Genomic DNA, 20,137 nt, shown 5'->3' with positions numbered 1-20,137 from the left:
TTTTTTTTTTAAGATTTTATTTATTTATTTGACAGACAGAGATCACAAGTAGGCAGAGAGGCAGGCAGAGAGAGAGAGGAGGAAGCAGGCTCCCCGCTGAGCAGAGAGCCCGATGTGGGTCTTGATCCCAGGACCCTGGGATCATGACCTGAGCCAAAGGTAAGGCTTTAACCCACTGAGCCACCCAGGTGCCCTGATACATCCCAAGTCTTAAGAAGAGAGAATACATAATGATATTTGGACTCTAAAATTTCATATATTGAAGGCTAAATGCGAGCAGAAGAAGAAAAATACTGCTAAAATCACATGCACACAAAATCCTGCATTGGCAACATACAAGACTTAGTTTTCACCCATAACCAATGTTTACAAATTACCCTGCATCCACCCTGCTCATATTATAGGTAGAAGGCCAAATATAAAACATAAAATAGTCTGTTGACTGAACAGCACCTTTAGATTTGTAATACCTAATTCTCACTGCATTCAGTTCTTAAATTATTTCACTGTTGAGCTAAACATCAGCAAACATTATATGCCAAGAACAAAATCGTGAAAGTCATATTTCACTGTATCTTAATTAATGTTTTTCTGATCTTGAGTGAAGTTACACGTTTTTTCATGTGTATAGGAACATTTGGATTACCTTTTCTAGGAAATTTTACCATTTTTCCTTGGGATATTTTATCTTTTAAAAATAACATGTAGGACCTTTTAGATATTTAATAACACACCATTTGTGACATGCATTGCATTTATCATTTCCAAAACCTTTGTCCATTGCCTTTTAATTTTAATAAAATTCTTTTGTCATACAGAATGTCTGATATTTACATTATCAGGCTTTCCTTTTATGGTATCTGAGTCTTCAGCTGTGCTTTAGAAAGTCCTCCTTTCTCTCAGATTTGATTTTTAAAGTCTCTTCTATGTTTCCTGAATATTTTATGAGTGTTTTGGTTTATAACTTTGGTCTACTTGTAATTTTTTTAATGTAAGGAGTTTGGCAGAGATCCAATTTTTTTTAAGATGGCCACTCAGTTGTCTTAAAACATTTATTGAATAATCCATCATTTTCTCACCTAAATGCTTAAAATATCTAACCACCTAAAATACCAGCTACTTCATGTACAAAATTTTTTATATACTTGGATCTATTTTCAGGCTTTCATTTCTGTTCTATCTATCTATTCATATATCAGTATTACACTGTTTTAATTTTAACTGTAAAATATGCTTTAATATCTAAATTCTGTCTTGCTTATTCTTCATTTTCAATTTTTAAAAAATTAATTTTGAATGCATATTATTCCAGAGGAACTTTAAAATCAGCTTCTTAATTCTAAAAATACTACTGGTTATATTTTTAGTGGAGTCATGTTAAATTTATAAATAAGTTTAGGGGAAATGGAGAACTTTCCCCTTATTTTAAGAATTTTAATTTTGAAAAGTTATTAAAAATGTCTGTTTAATATCTGTAGATAAGACCATGTGATTCTTCCTTTGGTTCTCCACATACAGTGAATTGTATTAATACATTTCCTAATGCATTCTCTTTGAATTCTTATGATTAATGCTACTGGGTCATGATCTCTCATTCTTTTAATATGATAATTCTGCATCTTAATTTTTTATTAAATTTTTGCCATCGAGGGTGCCTGGGTGGCTCAATCAGTAGACCATGTGACTCTGGATTATGGCATGGTTAAGTTGAAGTCCCACACTGGGTGTAGCGATTACTTAAAATTAAAATCTTCTAAAAAAGAGGGGGTGACAGCCCCTATGTAGCTCGGTTGGATAAGCATCCGACCCTTGATTTTGACCCAGGTCATGATCTTAGGGTCATGATCTGGGCCCACATCTGGCTCTGCGCTGGGTGTGGAGCCAAGATTCTTTCCCTCTCCCTCTGCTCCTCAACACCCACTCCTGTGCTCTTTCTCTCCCCGTCTCTAAAAAATTAAAAAATAAAACACTTTAAAAATTGAACAAAAGGAATTGTGCCATTAATATTACAGGTGAGATTGATCTGCAGTTCTCTGTTTAAAAACATGTTTAATTTAGGGTTTTTTTTCTAATTTATTTCTATTGGCTTTATATAAAATAATTAGAAACTGTTCTTATTTGGGTTTCCTCGCTTCCTTAAAGGTTTGGAGGAATTCAACTGTTAAACTGCTGTTGATGCTTTGGGGAAGCGGTTCTTCATCAGCTTTTTCTATTTAATATTTTCCCCCCGGGGCAGTCAATCCATGTGGATATGTTTTTCTCTTTTTGAATCCTTTTTATAATTTTGTCCACCATTTTAAAAAATATTTTTTTTAAGGTTTTATTTATTTATTTGACAGAGAAAGGGAGATGCAGAGAGAGAGGGAACACAAGTAAGGGGAGTGAGAAAGGGAGAAGCAGGCTTCCCACTGAACAGAGAGCCTGATGTGGGGCTGGATCCCAGGACCCTGGGATCATGACCTGAGCTGAAGGCAGTTGCTTAACTGACTAAGCCCCCCTGGCACCCCTAAAAAATAATTTTCACTGTTAACCAATGCCTCTTTAAACTTTTCCAACACATTGCTTAGTTTGTGAATTTGCATATTCCCTCATTTTATCCTAATTATATTTGCTGATGATTTTATATTTCTCCCCATTAACTAGGTCTTAAGAGATACTTATCAGTTCTCCATATGTCTATATATCCATTCACTTATTCACTTTTATCATGATCAGTTTTCTTCTGCTTTCCTTTGTATCATTTTGATATTTTCTATTAGTTTTACTTTAGCTATTTGATTCATTTACTTTTGTTCTTCTTTCTGAATAAGTACATAAGTTTGAGTGTTCACTGAGTGGTACTTCTGTTCCAGAGCTTTTGAAGCATACTGTTCCATTAACATTTTCTATTATTACCTTCCAGAAATTCTGCCATTGTAGTTTTGGTTTCTACTTTTAAATTATTTCAAAGAGATAATTTAATTTTTGACTTTTGGGAGAGGAGGTTTTCTATGGATTAGCCACTCATCATGCAATTACATTCTAGCCAAAGAGTGTTATCTATACAATTTCTACTTGGGGAGATTTATTAACATTTCCTTTGTGGCCCAGTATATGGTTAACTTTGGTAAGTGAGAATACACGAAGAAAAAAATGTGTATTCTGTTTTTAGTAAATTGCCATATCCATGAAGATCTACCATTTTTACTTTGTTACCAACAATCTTCCAAATCTTACTTATTTTTACCTGATATATCTCCATAGGCTGTAAGTAAGGTTTCATCAGCCCAAGGTACACAACGCAGAAACTCAAAATTTCATTGGCTTAAACAACACATCTCATTTCTTACTTGTGGAGCATGAGGACTTTAGATCGGTTTTTGTTTTCCTGGTATCCGCTTGCTTGGGCTCAGTCCAGGTGTAGGTCTATTCACATCAGATACTGTCTGAAGGTTCATGCTGTCCTCATGGTCTAGGACTGGAAGTAGGGTCACAGCAAAGGCTTTGGCCTTGCCTGCAAATTTCAAGAGGACTCCAAAAACTCAGCAGTCGATATAAATAATGTTCTCATGCAATAGTTTCAAAATCAATATTAATACAAAAATCCACGATAATCACAATATCAAAAGTTTTAAATAAAAGCAGAATTTGATCCTGCACTTGCATAATCCTACCTTGCCCACCTCAACCCCAGTCCCAGTGCTGGCAGGAGCAAGGGAGGAGCGCCAAACTAAACTGGTGCATTTAAAGTTTACAAAAAGATATGATCCATGTCACATAGACTCACATTCTTTTGGCCAAAGCAGGTTACATGATTAGGACCAAAAGGGGGGGTACCTGGGTGGCTCAGTGGGTTCAGGTCATGATCCCAGGGTCCTGGATAGAGCCCCCCATCCAGCTCTCTGCTCAGCAGGGAGCCTGCTTCCTCCTCTCTCTGCCTGCCTCTCTGCCTACTTGTGATCTCTGTCTGTCAAATAATAAATAAAATCTTAAAAAAAAATAAAAGACCAAAGGGATAGGAAAAAGAAAGAAAAGAAGGAAGGAAGGGAAGCATGGGTGCATGGAGGCAACAAATAATTTGAATAAATAATACAGTCCAAAATAGGCTGAGTGAGGTCAGTCTCCTACAAATCATATATGTGTTAGGGTGGCGAGTGACGTGGGCAACAAAGACTGGCACCAAGAATAGAGCAACAAGCCTAGGAGAGCTTACTCATTCTCCAAGGGAAGAGAGGGGCCAGACATTAAGAGAGATGACAACCCCAAGTTTCTGTTAGGGAATTTAAGGATGTGAGAGGGTTGCAGTTGGTTGTAGCTGTGCCCATGGGGGAGGGTGTGTGGGGAAGAGGTCAACCCTTGGCCTGGTAGAGCAGGAGGTGAACAGGTTTCACAAAGGGCTCTGCCCAGGGCTTGTCCAGGGTTGTGGTCCAGCTTGAGAAGAATATGTTTGGTAGTTGTGGTCTGTTTTCTGAGAATGTGGAGCACCATGACCTAGAAAAACAAAAAGTTGACGCCAACTACAGACACCTGTGAGATTTGTCTGTAAGCTTGCCTGGGGAGAGGACTTTGAGTAGAACCCTTTCAATATGTCTGTCTATTTCTCCTATTTCTGTAGTTTGGGTTTTATGGATTTTGATATTTTTCAGTGAGTAGATTTTCTAGTATATTAGAGTTTAGTTATGACTGTTACTTTTGTGAAAACTAATAAAGGGAAACATTAAAAATGGAGTCCAGAGGTTGGGCGACAGGAGCTCTCGGGCCCTACCACCTGTTACCATTGCAAATCTGACAGGAAGAGACAGACCTAATTCATGGATACAACTTTACTGCCCCAGCAGGAGGAAGAAAAGGTTTTCCTTCTCTCCTAGCAACAGCCCAGCCAATGAGAGGTGGTCACACCTCAGCCAATGAAGGGCCACTATGCTTCTAACTCCCAGTTTACTCCAGTGGACTTTTGTTTGAATCAGCCTCCCAATTTCCCCCTCTCTTCTGTACAGAGCACTCCTCTGCTTTGTTCAGTGGACTTGCCTTTGGTTTTTGACTTAGTTTCTTTGTCCAGGATTGCAGTTCTCTGCTATTCCCAAATAAACACATTTTTGCCTGGTAAAATAACTGGTTTTATTTTTTAAGGTTAACGCCTTGCTATTTAAAATGTCTTCATTTGAGGCACCTGGGTGGCTCAGTTGGTTAAGTGTCTGCCTTCAGCTCAGGTCATGGTCCCAGGTCCTGGGATTGAGCCCCACATTGGACTCTCTGCTCAGCAGGGACTCTGCTTCTCCCTTCCTCTCTGTTTGCTGCTCTGCCTGCTTGTGCTCTCCTCTGTCAAATAAATAAAATCTTAAATAGTAATAATAATAATAATAAAATGTCTTCATTTGTATTATAGAGGCTTTCAAAATTTAATTTAATCTCATCTAATGTTAAGATCATGAATTTAAAGGAAATATTCTTTTTTGTATTTGCTAAGTATAATTTTGTCCATTCTTTTTCAACCTTTCTAAATAACTTTGTTCTAGCAGTTCTGTTGTTGAGATTGACTTTGTGACGCACCATTAGACTATTTTACAGAAAATTTGAAACCATTTCCATTTGCTGATATACTAGGTATGTGGTATTAGTTGTATCATAGTTATATTATTCTGTTTGTGTTTTTAAAAGAAGTATTTAATTAATGTGGTTTGTACATCCTTTATGCATTTCTTATCATTTAAAAGAGTAGATTCTGTTTTTATTTCTTATTATAATCTCTATCACCATCACTAATAGACATATCATCCTCTGTTTAGAGTGTGACTCCTGACCCACTCTAAGCAATCCTAAAATTACTTACTTCCACTATAAACATTTAATTAAAGCTAGCTTTTATTATTGTTTTATTTAAATATTATTATATTTTTATAAAAGTATATGGAAATGTCAACTTTCTGAACAATAGTTCTTCTAAAGAATATACAAAAAGGACTTGCAAGGAATAGTCTTGATGAGAAAGCATCTACTTCTATTTCTCCTCATTTCCTCTTTTTTTTTTTTTTTTTAAGATTTCATTTGTTTATTTGAGAAAGACTGCACACAATCTGGTCGAGGGGCAGAGGGACACGGGGAAGCAGACTCCCTGCGAAGCAGGGAGCCTAACATGGGGTTCGATCCCAGGACTTGAGGATCATGACCTGAGCTGAAAGCAGATCCTTAAGTGACTGACCCACCTGGGTGCCTCAACCCCTTTTTTAGACATAAAATATCCCCTTGGTTGAAAACTCTCACCAGGCAAATATGCTCAGTGAAAATCTTCTTCTACCCCTGGTCCCCAACCACTTGGTAGTCCTCAGGTATCCACTGGTGTTAACTTTTCTGCTGATTCGTTCTAAAGCTTAGCCACTTTAAATATCATTTCAATCCCAGCTAGAAAAGATTAGGAAATCCAGATGTTTAAACCTTCCCTTTACCCACTTCCCTCTCAACTTCTATAAGCTACACAATATTACTTCATCCTCGACACTAAGAAGTCTATGGAAAATACAATAAATTCCTTAAAATCTTTTGTTGTTGCTTTTGTTTCATGCTTAAATGAAAATTTGATTAAGCAAAAAATTATTAAGTCACAGTCTAGTTCAAGGTAAGATAGAATAAATGCTTCACTTGGCATCCTCTGTGGAGTGCAGCTATTACACTTAGACAGAAGACAGGAAGAACTTGAAAAGTAAAGAGTAGCAGATGGCTTGGAGAAGAAGATGAGAAGGACCACCAGACAGACCTTTAGTTTCCCATGTTTTGTTCCTCTGGTGTTCCCTGGCCCAGGCTCAGGACAACACAGAACCTAGACAGGGATGTAGGTACTCACAGAGAGAGCCCCAAGAGAAGTTTTCTTGTGGCTTGAAGAACAGGATAAGGGTCCCCTAACTGCCTCACCTGATTGGATGAGACCCACTCACATTAAAGAAGGCAGCCTATTTTACTTCGTCTACGAATTCAAACCTTAATCTCATCTAGAATACCGAGGACATTTGATCAAACATTCGGACACCTCATAGCCCAGTCAAGTTGACACATAAAATGAATCATCACAAGGGTAACCTAAGAAATCCAGGAGACTTGAAGACATTTGGGTTGGGGTACACGTAAAATGAATCATCACAAGGTTAACCTAAGAAATTCAGGAGATTTGAAGACATTTGGGTTGGGGTACCTGGATGGTTCAGTTGGTTAAGCTTCTGCCTTTGGCTCAGGTCATGATCCCAGGGTCCTGGGATGGAGTCACAAATTGGGGAGAGGGGTCCCTGTGCAGCTGGGAGTCTGCTCCTCCCTCTGCCCCTCCCCCACCCTTTCCCCTGCTTGTGCTTCCTCCTCTTGTTTCTAAAATAAATAAACTTGAAGACATCTAGGTTATACAATATATTCAACAGAAGGGATAGCCCTTATATTATTGAAAGAAACTCTGAAATGAAAGGTGGAACTCTTACAAACAGCTTAAAAGCTATCACTTGACTTTTCTATCTTCCACATGCTGAACTATGACCCTCAATGCTCTTTTAAGGTTCGGGTGTTATTCTACTTTTCCAATGAGTAAAGTGTAGCTCTGAGTCTCCAGTTACCTGCCAAAGTCACCAAGCATAGTACCATTTAACTTCAGACCCCCCAAACCTGTTACTCCCCCAAACTACCCCCTTCTTTTAGTAAGATTTCTGAGACTTGAAATTTATAGAAACTATAGAAGAAGACCTTCTTGTATGATATTTGTGGCAGAGATGTTAGCCGGTCACCAAATTCTCTTCTTCCCTTCCTCCCGGGCACACAGCGGGATATGTTCTCCAGCCTTCCTTGGAGTTAAAGACTAGCCAGGGAATGTGCCCAGATGCGCTGTGTGCCTTTTTCAGGCTGGTATGTAAAAACCTCTCATAACTGTTCCTTTACAGTCTCTCACTTTTCTGACCCACTGGGATGGCGATACCCAAGGAGCCTTGAAAGTCAGAACTTGAAGACGTCAAAGCAATCATCAGCTCAGGTTCTTAGGAGGGTGCATGGAACAGGGCATAGAGCACCCCTACTGACCTAGATAGAGCTAATTTGAACCCTCTCAGCACTGAGCTATTGTATTTTGGAGCTTTTGTTTCAGCAGTTTAGCTAACCTAATTAATGTTCCAATACTTTTCTGATAGGAATGAATTCTGTTGTACCTGATGGCTCACTAATTCTATTTCCTGGAATCTACTGATGAATTCAGTGTAATAATCCAATCTAGGTGATACAAATTTTCTATCAGACTCAAATAATTTGAGCAGATCTTGTTTATCACAAAATCTTTCTACCCAAGCAATACTTCTGTAGCTAGCTAGTGAAAGCATCTCCTGGATAACTCACCCAGACCAGCTTCCTTCCCCCATTCCAACAGCTTAATTTGTCATATCACATGCACAATGAACATTACCCCACCATTCCAGCCCATGTTAAATTTCTGTCCAATCATAGATTGAAGTCAACTAGAAATACATTGTCACCTATATAACCAATCATATGTTGATTGTATAACCAATCATAGATTTAAATCAACTAGAAATATATTGTAACATTAAAGTAAAACCCTGAACATAAATTTTTCAGTAGCCATTTTTTATGCCATCTTAGATAATATAACGTTTTCAAGCTCATATAGTAAACATCTGGGCCCATTGTTAGAGTACAACCTTGAACCCAAGTTAATAATTTCCATCATTTTTCCTTCCTTTTCCTAATCATATACGGTTTTTAAAAAGAAGTTGTTATTCCTACCCTTGAAGACCTCAGTATCGATTTAAGGGAGAACAGAACATACATTAGAAACGATAAAGAGGGGCGCCTGGGTGGCTCAGTGGGTTAAACCACTGCCTTCGGCTCAGGTCATGATCTCAGGGTCCTGGGATCGAGGCCCGCATCAGGCTCTCTGCTCAGCAGGGAGCCTGCTTCCCTTCCTCTCTCTGCCTGCCTCTCTGCCTACTTGTAATCTCTGTCTGTCAAATAAAAAAAAAAAAAAAAAAAAAAAAAACAATAAAGAAACAGGTAAAAAACAACTTGAGACCAAACATACACTAACATTATACATGAAAAATACATGTGTGACATGCATTATACATGTATATAACACACAATTAGATGATTTATGTATATATGTACATTATTAGATATGCATTGTATGTAATATGTATATTTAAAATATATATGTATTACTAATTATATAAATAATATACATTATATACTTTCCTATATTATATAGTGTGTACTCAGTAAATATGTTACATATATATATATATATATATATATATATATATATATATTACACAAAATCACGTGACACAATTCCAAATTTAAGGAAAGGTTGTATCAACTAGAGCACTCAGCTACCTTTCTTAATTTATCATTCCCAAAGACCAAAGGAATAGAAGACAATGTCTTAAAATCAAATTAACAGATACTGATTGAGCAAGGCACTGAGTTTGGACAATGGTTGAAGTGGCATCTCTCAGAATTAGGCCAACGGTGCTGTGTAACCAACAAGTTGCACAACAAAATGCAACTTCCTCTCTGCAACCAGGGAGCATTTCTTGCTTCTCAGAGTCTGGCTTCCAAGGGAACCTCCCCTTTAATTCAACCTTCTCGTATTTTGCCCTGGATTTCTAAACAAAGTGCAGTTTAGTGTTTTACTGTGAAATATGATACATAAAACACAGAAGGATGAATAAACATATTAATTTACTCCAGGGTGAGGATCAGCAATGAAAAATTTGTGGTCCATGTATCCTAAGGGGCCCGTTTAAAAAACATCACATTTTAAACAGAGTGACTATTTTGTAATATTTTTTTTTTAGGGAGGGGAATCTGGAAGCTCTGGGGAAGTTACTTGCAGTGGGCACAAATTAAAGACCATTTTTCCTTTCGTTTGTCCTTCTTCCTTTCTGAAAGTCTGAACATGATGTGAATAGATTATTAAGCATTTTGAAATCACTATTTATTCCTTACTAGTCTTTGTGAGCCTTGGAAAACAAGGCCATTTCCTTCTTATGCATACTGAGGCCCAAGAGATGAGAAAGAAAAAAATGCATGTATTTAAATTGGTCACTTACTTTGAAATTGCCGACTTGACCTCAATTGGAAATGCATCCTTGAAAATGTCATCATTGCTTCGGTAAGAGTAAGCAGTCAGGGCTAACTAAGTATCTGGAAACAGATTGTTCTATAATATATGCTTTTAAAAAGTTCTGTTAAACAGTTTTCCTGGTTTGAAGTCAAGCATTTATGCCAACAAAGTTGCTTTTCTATTTGAAATCCGAGTCTTTTCCTTGGACATGTGGACGTTTTAGGCTACGTTCAATAACTAGTTAGTACACTTTTTTTAAATGCCCTCAATGCTACTAATGCTTATCACTTGAGTGTGGATTTGTCATTTGGAAATAGTCAGAAGTTGCTTGGTATAATATGAGTTGAATTATCAGCCTGGGAAAATATTTCTTTTGATCAAAAATGAGGTGTAACCTTTTTCATGTGTCTGTTGGCCATCTCTATGTCTTCTTTGGAGAAATGTCTGTTCATGTCTTCTGCCCATTTCTTGATTGGCTTATTTTTCCTTGGCTGTTGATTTTGAGAAGTTCTTTATAGATTTTGGAGACTAGCCCTCACTCAGCCTTAGGGAAATATGAATCAAAACCACCATGAGACACCACCTCATACCAGTCAGAATGGCTGAAATTAACAAGTCAGAAAATGACAGAAGCTGGAGAGGACATGGAGAAAGTGGAACCTTCTTACACTCTTGGTGGAAATGCAAGCTAGTGTGGCAACTCTCAAAAACGGTATGGAGGTTCCTCAAAAAGTTAAAAATAGAGCTATTCTAGGACCCAGAAATTGCACTACTAAGTATTTATCTGGAGGATACAAATATAGTTATTCAAAGGGGCACATGACCCCAAAGTTTATAGCAGCAATGTCCACAATAGCCAAACTATGGAAAATGCCCAGATGTCCACTGGCAGATGAATGGATAAAGAAGATGTGGTGTATATAGTATACAATGGAATATTACTCAGCCATCAAAAAAACCTTTGCCACTTGCAATGATTTGGTAGAACTGAAGGGTATTATGTTAAGTGAAATAAGTCAGTTGGAAAAGACAATTATCATATGACTTCACTCATATGTGGAATTTAAGAAACAAAACAGATGATCATAGGGGAAGTGAGGGAAAAATAAAATAAGACAAAATCAGAGAGGGAGACAAACTATAAGAGACTCTTAACTATAGGAAACAAACTGAGGGTTGCTGGAGGGGAGTTGGGTGGGGGGATGGGTAACTGGGTGATGGGCATTAAGGAGGCATGGGATGTACTGAGCACTGCGTGTTATATAAGACTGGTGCATCACTGACTCTACCTCTGACATTAATAATACATTACATGTTAATTAATTGAATTGAGATTTTAAAAATGAGGTGTAACATAAGTGGTGAAACAGTTGTTTCCATAGTTCATAAATTGGTTTGAAAAAGAATTAAAAAGTGTTCAAAGTAATGGCAACATCATTAGAATAAGACTCTAACCTTCCAGAGTGTCTTCTCTGAAGGATAATATAATTAGTAAATCTCTAAAGCATGTAGCTTATAAGACATTACTGAAAGAAATTGAAGACACACATAAATGGGAAGATATTCCATGCTTATGGATTAAAGATTATTGTTGAACTATCCATACAACCCAAAGCAATACAAAGATACAAGGCAGTCCCTATCAAAATTTCAATGGCATTTTTCACAGGAATAGAACAAACCACCCTAAAATGTGCATGGAACCACAAAGGACTCTGAATAGCTGAAACAATCTTAAGAAAGAACCGAGCTCGAGAAAAAACAAAGCATCACTCTCCCTGATTTCAAACTATATTGCAAAGCTGTAATAATCCTACAGTATGGTACTGGCATACAGACCAACACATAGATCAGTGGAACAGAATACAGAGCCCAGAAATAAATCCACCCATCTCTGGTCGATTAATATATGACAAAAAAGCCAAGAGCATACAATGCAGAAAGGATAATCTCTTTAATAAATGGTGCTGGGAGAACTGGACAGCCTCATGCAAAGGAATGAAACCGAACCACTACATTTGCAACGACACTGCCCAGCCCACGTCTTCATTGCCTCATGGAAGAACGACTCCAGCAATGTCCTAGTTAGCTTGCCAGACTCCAGTCTCCAGCCTTCCGATGCATCTTTCATGACCTTTGCCAACTAATCTTCCCAACCCCAATTTTTATCCTGTTCTCTCTCTGCTCAGAAATTCCTAATTCTCCTTTGATTAAAGTCTTCTAACTTCTCTTTATCCACCATGTTCGCCCAGTATTGCTTCCCGTGGCTTCCAACATGCCCTTACGCTCTGGTAAGATTAACTGTTTCTCTGCAAAACTGAGGGTACACACGGCTCCACACTTTGGGTTATGTTGTCCGTGTAGCAACTTATCCTTTCAAATCCTGTCTCCTCCTTCTAGCCCCAAATCGAATCCCACGTCTCTCAGAAGTTCTCTCTGACCATTTTAGCTTCAGTTCATTTTAGGTAAGCCCCAGGAAAGGAAGGATGGGAAAATGATCAGAAATACAGATTGTAACTTTCTCTGCGTGGCCTCTGTAACTTAGCTTCTGCATCTACTTTTTCCATTTCTCTCTTTCCTGACTCAAAACTAAAAATTAGCATATGTAGTGTATCCCATCTCTTCCTGTCTACTTTTTTTTGAGATTTAAAAAAAAATTATTCATTTGAGAGAGAGAGAGAGACAAGGAAAGCACAAGCAGGGGGAGATGGAGAGGGGAATCAGACTCCCTGCTGAGCAGAGAGCCCAATGTGGGGCTCCATCCCAGGACCCAGAGATCATGACCTGAGCTGAAGGCAGAACCTTAACCATCTGAGCCACCCAGGAGCCCCTCCTCCAATCTACTTTACAAGACAAAGGATGACAAAGTCTACATCTCATGGGGAGTGGGGGTTCTATAACACATAACACCTGGCATAAGGCTATTTATTGATAAATAATTTTTGCTTGATTAATGTCTTTAGTAAAGTTTCACAATAGTTGGAGAGCTCAGAGAAACCCAAGTTTTGAAAACCTAATGTGTTCTACAAAAGTTTTCTAGGCTGAAAGTTTTTCACCCAAGGTAGACCGAGTCTGCAGCATGAATTACAAAGATAGTTTTCTAAATCATGTGAGGAAAAATCACCAGGACATTTTAGAGTTGTGCAAAATCTCCACTCTCATTGACTTTCTACACTAGCCAGTAAAAATTATACTGGTAAGGTGAGCCCAGGCTGTAAGAGGACCTCTTGGAAGCCAGTCTTCATGTGAGAGGTCTAATATCCTGAGTCTACAGCTTTGTGAGGAAACAACAAAAAGAAAAAAAAAAAAAATATATATATATATATATATATAGGGAATACTGGAAACATTTTTATTTAGCAAGGTGAGTGAATGTCATTTTTATTTTCTTTGCCTTAGTCAACTCAAAATATTGACATGTAAATCTATGCTTCACCCAAGGCAAAATTTCTGAAAACAGAACTTACTGACATTCAGAAGCCAAAAAACGAAGGTGCTTCATTGTCAAAGTGTTCGAATCATTGACGACGTCGGAAATACTTACCAGTTGTACTTCCTAGGCAAATGAAACTTGATTTCCTTTCTAGGAACAACACAAAGGGATTCAAATTAAAAGCTCATCTGAAGGAGTCACCGAATGTCAAATGCTGTACATTTTCTGACCACCTCCTCTGTCACCTCTGGAAAAGAAGAGCAGAGGTGATCTGGTGACTATACTCAGCATCTGAGTGAGAGAGCAGAGGGCACAGAAGTAATGTGGAAGTGGGGGGCAGGGCATGTAAGTAGTGAGCAGCAGGGGTCATATTAGTGGGTGGGGAGGCATCTAAGTGGTCAGAGGGGTGTATACATAATGAGTGAGCGCAGGGCATATAAGTAGTGAGTGGGGAGGGGAGGCATATAAATGGGGGGCGTGTAAGTAGTGAGTAGCAGGGGGCATATATGTACTGAGTGGGGAGCACTACAGTGAGTAGTGAGTGAGCATCAGGCCATATAAAGCTAACCTGGACCCTTAGATTGAGGAAATAGGGAATAGCCCTCTCCCATATACTAATCATGAATAGGGTTTACAGGAAAAAAACCTCCCGTAAGCCATATTTATTTTTGCATTATTGGGATCTGTTTAAGAGAAACTCAGTTTGACCAAAAAACAGAGAAGTTGGGACTTTGGTGTTGCGATGATGAGGGGTTTCACAGAACCCAAAGGCAGGAATGCAACTGGCCTTCTGGAAGGAAGTGAAACCAGCAACTGACAGCTGACAGAATCCAGGAAGTGCTCCTGGTCTGTATCTGCTTCTCCTTTGTCCATTTCCTCCTGCTTCCTTCTCTCTAAAGCCTGCTTTGTCTGGTCCTTCATTCCACAAAGCGGGTTCTATTGCAGACCACATGAAGAGGCAAACTCTACCCTGGGCTTCATTTTGAAATTCCTGGGTGAGAGCATAATTGGCCCATTTTGTTTAGGTTGCCAGAATTTTACAATCAACTGTGGTCTTGAAACAGATTACCTACTGTAACTTTGTTACAGAGACTGCTTCCGTGGTTTTTCTTGTAACAGGATATAAAATTCGATTTTGAAATGCTCAGTTTGTGACATCCCCTAAATGTCGTCAGGGACAAGAGAAGAACTAGACATCCGAAATGATGTTTAAATTTAAAATAAAATTTACTATAAAACGGGTTCCATGATCACTTCTCTGGGCAGTGCTTGTTTAGCAACAAAGTTACATTGTAGAGAGGGGATTGTGAAATGGGCCATTCCCACGGAAAAAGAGTCATTATGGGTTTGGCCTGTAGTCCAGAAATAGATGTCTATTGGAAGAGTAGTTGGGATCCAAAGTGCAGTTCAAATTTATGTCTTTAGAAAATGCAATCATAAATGTCATGAAAATATGTTGAAATGGAAGTTAGTACTATTACATTCCATGCAAACAAAAATAACAAACTTTTAAAGAGTCTTGAAAAGGAGAAAATCACAAGCAAAGCAATGTTAGGTTAAAAATACATTATATAAATTTTATGACATCATATATAGAAGATTAGAAAGGAAGCAGGCTCCCCATAGGGCAGAAAGCCCGATGCATGGCTTGATCCCAGGACCCTGGGATCATGACCTGAGCCGAAGGCAGAAGCTTTAAACCACTGAGCCACCCAGGCGCCCCCAGATATTTTGCAGATAAAGTTATCTGCAAAACTTCTCTTAGGTATTTTTATTTTTTTTTTTTAAGTACTTGAAGCTCTGGTTTAAATGTGTAGCTTGATATGTGCCTACCATTAAATGAAGATCATATTTTTATTTCAAGATTTTCATTACGCGAAGTTATTTGACCTCTGTTAGGTTGAAGTATTTTTTTAGATATGCTTAAGATGTTTTCAGCTAATCTCATAGCTCTCATTCTCAAACTTCATCAAGGAAGAATATACACTACTTTTTTCTAAAGGTTTTATTTTTTTAAAAAGGATATTTTTATGAACAATGATGATGTTTAAAACAACATCTATTAATGCACTATAAAGAACAAAGTTTCAACCCGCTATGAAGTTATTCAATCTAACATTTATAGCATTGTTTATATCATCCAAACGTAAAACAAGTATTTGCCGGAGTACCCCCAAAATTTCAAAAGCCTCATACCTGCCTATCTGTTGAGAATGGTGAACTTCCTTCAGTTCATTTGCCTTTTTTCCTTTATCGTCCTGGAGAAGGACAGAAATCCCATCACTTAGTTCTAAAGCAATCGTGATCGATTTAAAAAAAAAAAAAAAGAACATATTTAATTGCTCCCAAAGCCACAGATATTCCCACCACAAACACTTCCTTTGATTATTTAGGTATTTAAGGGGAAGGAAGACTAAAGCGCGTGGATATGCTGGGGTTATTTCTCTAAGGATCAAGTTACCATGATGTGCACTGGGGGAGAGAGTCCACCAGATGGAATCTAAGCCAACGCACACCAGCGCTCCAGGTTAGTTCCCCACTTCTCAGTTACCAACCATAGCGTGAAGTTTCGCAGTCAAAATGTCTACATCAGCTCCCGAAAGTAGAACACCCGTGTTCCTCTCTGTGGTGTTGAGATTCATGCATGAACTTTACCAGTACTGGTTGATTACTCCTTCCTGCTATGTCTACCATGTCCATGACAGTGCAAAAGACGTGTTTCGTCTTTCCTTGTGGGGCTCTTGTTCATCTCCAGCACCTGCTTCTACTGCCTTTTCCAGGGGATCAACTGTTGTCTGCTACTGTCTCAAAGCGCTTTCCCAGAGCTGCTTCTCCAGGATAGCCTCCCCTCCAGCAGCGCTAGCCGTCATCAGAAGAGATCTTGGAGATTTTGTCAGCTTCCTGTGAATCCACACATGTGTTTTATAAGAATCCAAACTCCAAATACAGATTTTCAATAATCTTTGTTTTCATTTTCTGCCAGATTTAGGGATAAAAGGTCTTCATCCTGCTCCTTGCCTTCTTCCCCTGCTTCGGAGCTCTGAGTTTCACTGTCGTCTCCTTTTATGATGTGTTTGCTCCTGTTCAGAAGTTTCCTTTTTTAAATTTTTCTTTTTTTTTTCCTGCTTCTGTTCTGAATCCATCGTTATTTATTGAGATGGTTATAATAGTTCCAGGACTTCCCCTTCATTTTGCAGCTGTGTCGTCTCCCCAAACTCCGTACTCTGGCTCACCTTAGCCAGTAAGCCTGTGGATTTCTATTAGAATTTACCGCATGGCAAGCTGTAGCCAGGGCCTAACCTCAAACAAAAAGCTATTTAAAAATAAGAAAATTACCCTGTGCCATTTACTTCTTTCAAGTGTAGATGTCCTTCCAGTTTCTTTTAGTTCTTCTGGAATGCCTTTAGAATATTGTATGTTATATTTCAAATAGAGTTGATGGTTGTTATTTGAGAGCAGGTTGACTTGATAGAAGCAATTTCTCCATTACTGGAAGCCTATTTGCATTAGCTTTTCATTTGTAAAGAAATCGCAGTTGATTAATGTTTCCCCAGTACTTATATGTAGCAGTTGCCTGGTATTTGTGGTAAGTATATTTTCCCCTACTCTGCCACTGTAAAATATTTTATTTATTCATTGACTGATTGATTGATTTCCTACAGATGAAGTGAGGATCTCCCATGTTCTAGATAGTGGACATATAAAAATGAATGAAGATATAGTCTACCCTTACAGACCTTAGAATCTAGTGCTACAGAGTCCATCACAGTAGTTACTAGAACATATGTAGAACAATTCCATTGTCTAAAAACTTCTAGCAAACTGTGTTTGGGCAATGGGGAAAAAATATCTACTTATCGCTAAAATATAAAATCATAAAATATAAGAATAAAGTTATATACAAAGTATGAAAGTTGACTAGAAGTGATGCTACTTAATTGATATTACAAAGATCCAAAAGGGAACAGATTTTTCAAGTTGAATTTTTAGTGAGCAGAAAAATTTGACCAGTCATTTGATCTGGTCAAAAATTTGATCAGGTAGGGGGTATAAATAGTATATCAATAAGCTATGAAGATTTGAAAGTGATAAGGGAACTACAAGAAAACTGCTGACTGATACAGGGACCATGGATAGAATGAAATTAACATGGAAATAATGAGTTTGGTAAAGGCTCTATTGAATTTGAGATGCCTCTAGGACATTCAAGGAAGTTGGATGCATAGTTATTGAGTTTACAGAAAGGCAATTTGAGTTGGAAACACAGATTTGACACAGAATATGTTTGAGATGGTTGTTAAATTTGTTAGCGTGCTTTGTTGCCCCAGAGAGCAGAGAAGGAAAAGGGAAAGGAACTAGCACAATGGGATTATTTAATATTCATCAGAAATTGTGATATTCTTTCCATATATTTGGGATAAACAACAATTATCAATGTATTTGGCATTGGAGACATCTAGATTTGAAATGTCGCTCTACCATTTTATGAAGTGTATGACCTTGAGCAAGTTACCGAGTTTCTCTAAACTCTGGTTTTCTCAACTTCCAAAAGTGTAATACTAACCTTGATGGGGTTTTGTGAGGATTAAATGAAAAATGGACAGGAGTGCCTAGTGCATGATAAGCTCCCCCCAAATGTAATCTACTAACATCAGCATTGTGATCATTGTCTGTAGCCTTCATAGTAACCTTATGAAGTGGCTTTATTGTCACATATCTGAAAGTATTATGACTTAAATAAGATTTCAAGTTGATAAATGGATGATTCATAGCCGGAATCCAACTGTTCTGACATCTTCCAGGTTTCCCATCACAAAACTATTCTGCCATAATTTCTTATGGGAATTAGAAATATGTACTTAGATAATTATATTCAAGAGTATATATTTTGTCTGTTTGGTTTTGTTTTTGTTTTGTTTTTTTAAGAAAAAGAGCAGCTCCAGACATGATTCTGAAGCAACTGCATAATCAAATTTCAACTCGTGTAGCCTCTCCCTTTGCCAAGACAGTGGTATTATAGTAATATCTGTCTGTCAACAAATTTGATTACCCACTGCTTTTAGACAACTGAAAATGATAAATCTTGGGTGTCAGAATATCAACCAGGAACTACAAAAATGTTCTTCTCCATTAAGTTTTGGACAGGTAACCTGTATTTACCTTTAAATATCTTGCTAAAACTGAAGGTCTTAATAATATAAATAGAGTGGCAGTGATTTCATACCACCCACCAATTTCAAAGACTAGATGAACGCTTAAAAGAATATTATGGTTTTGTAAAGAGTTATAAGAACCTAACGAATTGTTAGCATTCCAACTGTTGCCTTTTTCCTCCCACTCTTATGTCTTGACAATTCTTATCATAACCTCCTTAGCTGGTGATTTAATAGAAATAGTAAGCAGACCTTAACTTGAAAATTATACAACCCCCTTACTGAAAGCTGCAGGCTCTTTGTTGCAATGACATTTTACATATTCACTTGTATGCTAGACATTGTTTGAGACTAGGTACTCAAAAATGACGAGGCATGGTCTCTTTCTTTAATGAACTCATAGTCTACTGAAAATAATCTACAGAGAAATAATTGCAGTAAGTTCTGTAATAGAAGAATGTTTGAGTGGTATGTGGAGGCTAACCTAGGTGGTCTTCAAAGAAAAGGTTAAATTTTAGGGTGATATTAGAAGTAGGTACATTTTTGAAGCTCACTAAATTGAACAATTAAGGTTTATGTATTTTAACATGTGTAAATTTTACCTAAAAGTCTGTAAAGAGATGCTGAGCTCCCATAAGTAAGACTGCTTTCTACAGAGGTAGGGGTTGGCAATTCTGAGAAGGCTTTCTGTGTGTTCTAGGCTTAATAAAAATATCTATATATCTATCTTATGATATCTATATATAAAGATAGGTGGAAATATAACTATGTTAATTATATAATGAGAGCCATGTTTCTCATCATTGAGAAGTAGTTCCATATGGAAATGGGTAAAATGGCAGTGTACATTGTGGTGTTTGATTGCAGTTGAAAATACCAGTATAAAGGGGTAGATATAAAAATAACTATTGTGGTGCCTGGGTGGTCCAGTGAGTTAAGTCTCTGTCTTTAGCTTAGGTCATGATCTCAGGGTCCTGGGGTCGAGCCCTGCATCGGGGGTCTCTGCTCAGCAGGGAGCCTGCTCCCCCCCCCTCTGCCTGCCTCTCTGCCTGCTTGTGATCTCTCTCAATAAATCTCTCCCAAATAAATAAATAAAATCTTTTAAAAAAATTAAAAAATAAAATAAAAATTTGGCTTTAGTCTTCAAATATGTCAAGCTCAAGAAAGATGGAGAAACTCTTCCAGATTAAAAGAAACTGAAGTAGTGTGTGACAACGAAGTGTGTGATTAGATCCTGGACCAAACAATAAATAACTAAATAAGAAGGTTATTGGGAAGACGGAAATATGGGGCACCTGGGTGGCTCAGTTGGTTGTGTGACTGCCTTTGGCTCGGGTCATGGTCCTGGAGTCCCCAGATCAAGTCCCAAATTGGGCTCCCCACTAAGCAGGGAGTCTGCTTCTCCCTTTGACCCTCCCCCATCTCATGCTCTCTCTCTCTCATTCTCTTTCAAATAAATAAGTAAAA

The 20,137-nt window shown here is 37.9% G+C and overlaps 1 long non-coding RNA gene across 3 annotated transcripts; it reads right to left on the bottom strand.

The window, feature by feature from the left end:
- LOC309864686 lies at positions 1 to 16,628 on the bottom strand. 3 transcript variants are annotated; one of them, XR_014311689.1, is made up of 4 exons: positions 16,073 to 16,628; positions 15,714 to 15,775; positions 13,629 to 13,667; positions 1 to 3,493 (listed from the first exon to the last, which is right to left on the bottom strand). It is a non-coding gene; the product is annotated as an uncharacterized lncRNA (long non-coding RNA). The 3 variants fall into 3 exon arrangements; XR_014311690.1 differs by lacking the exon at positions 16,073 to 16,628 and adding an exon at positions 15,979 to 16,057 and having other exon boundaries at positions 13,629 to 13,764; positions 15,714 to 15,807; XR_014311691.1 differs by lacking the exons at positions 1 to 3,493; positions 16,073 to 16,628 and adding an exon at positions 15,979 to 16,057 and having other exon boundaries at positions 13,452 to 13,667; positions 15,714 to 15,807.
- Positions 16,629 to 20,137: the final 3,509 nt, after the last annotated feature.

Source organism: Mustela nivalis (genome assembly GCF_964662115.1).
Source record: "Mustela nivalis genome assembly, chromosome: 5".
NCBI classification, from domain to species: Eukaryota; Metazoa; Chordata; class Mammalia; order Carnivora; family Mustelidae; genus Mustela; species Mustela nivalis.
The sequence above is the reverse complement of the archived record's forward strand: the minus strand, read 5'-3'. Positions and strand labels throughout refer to the sequence as shown.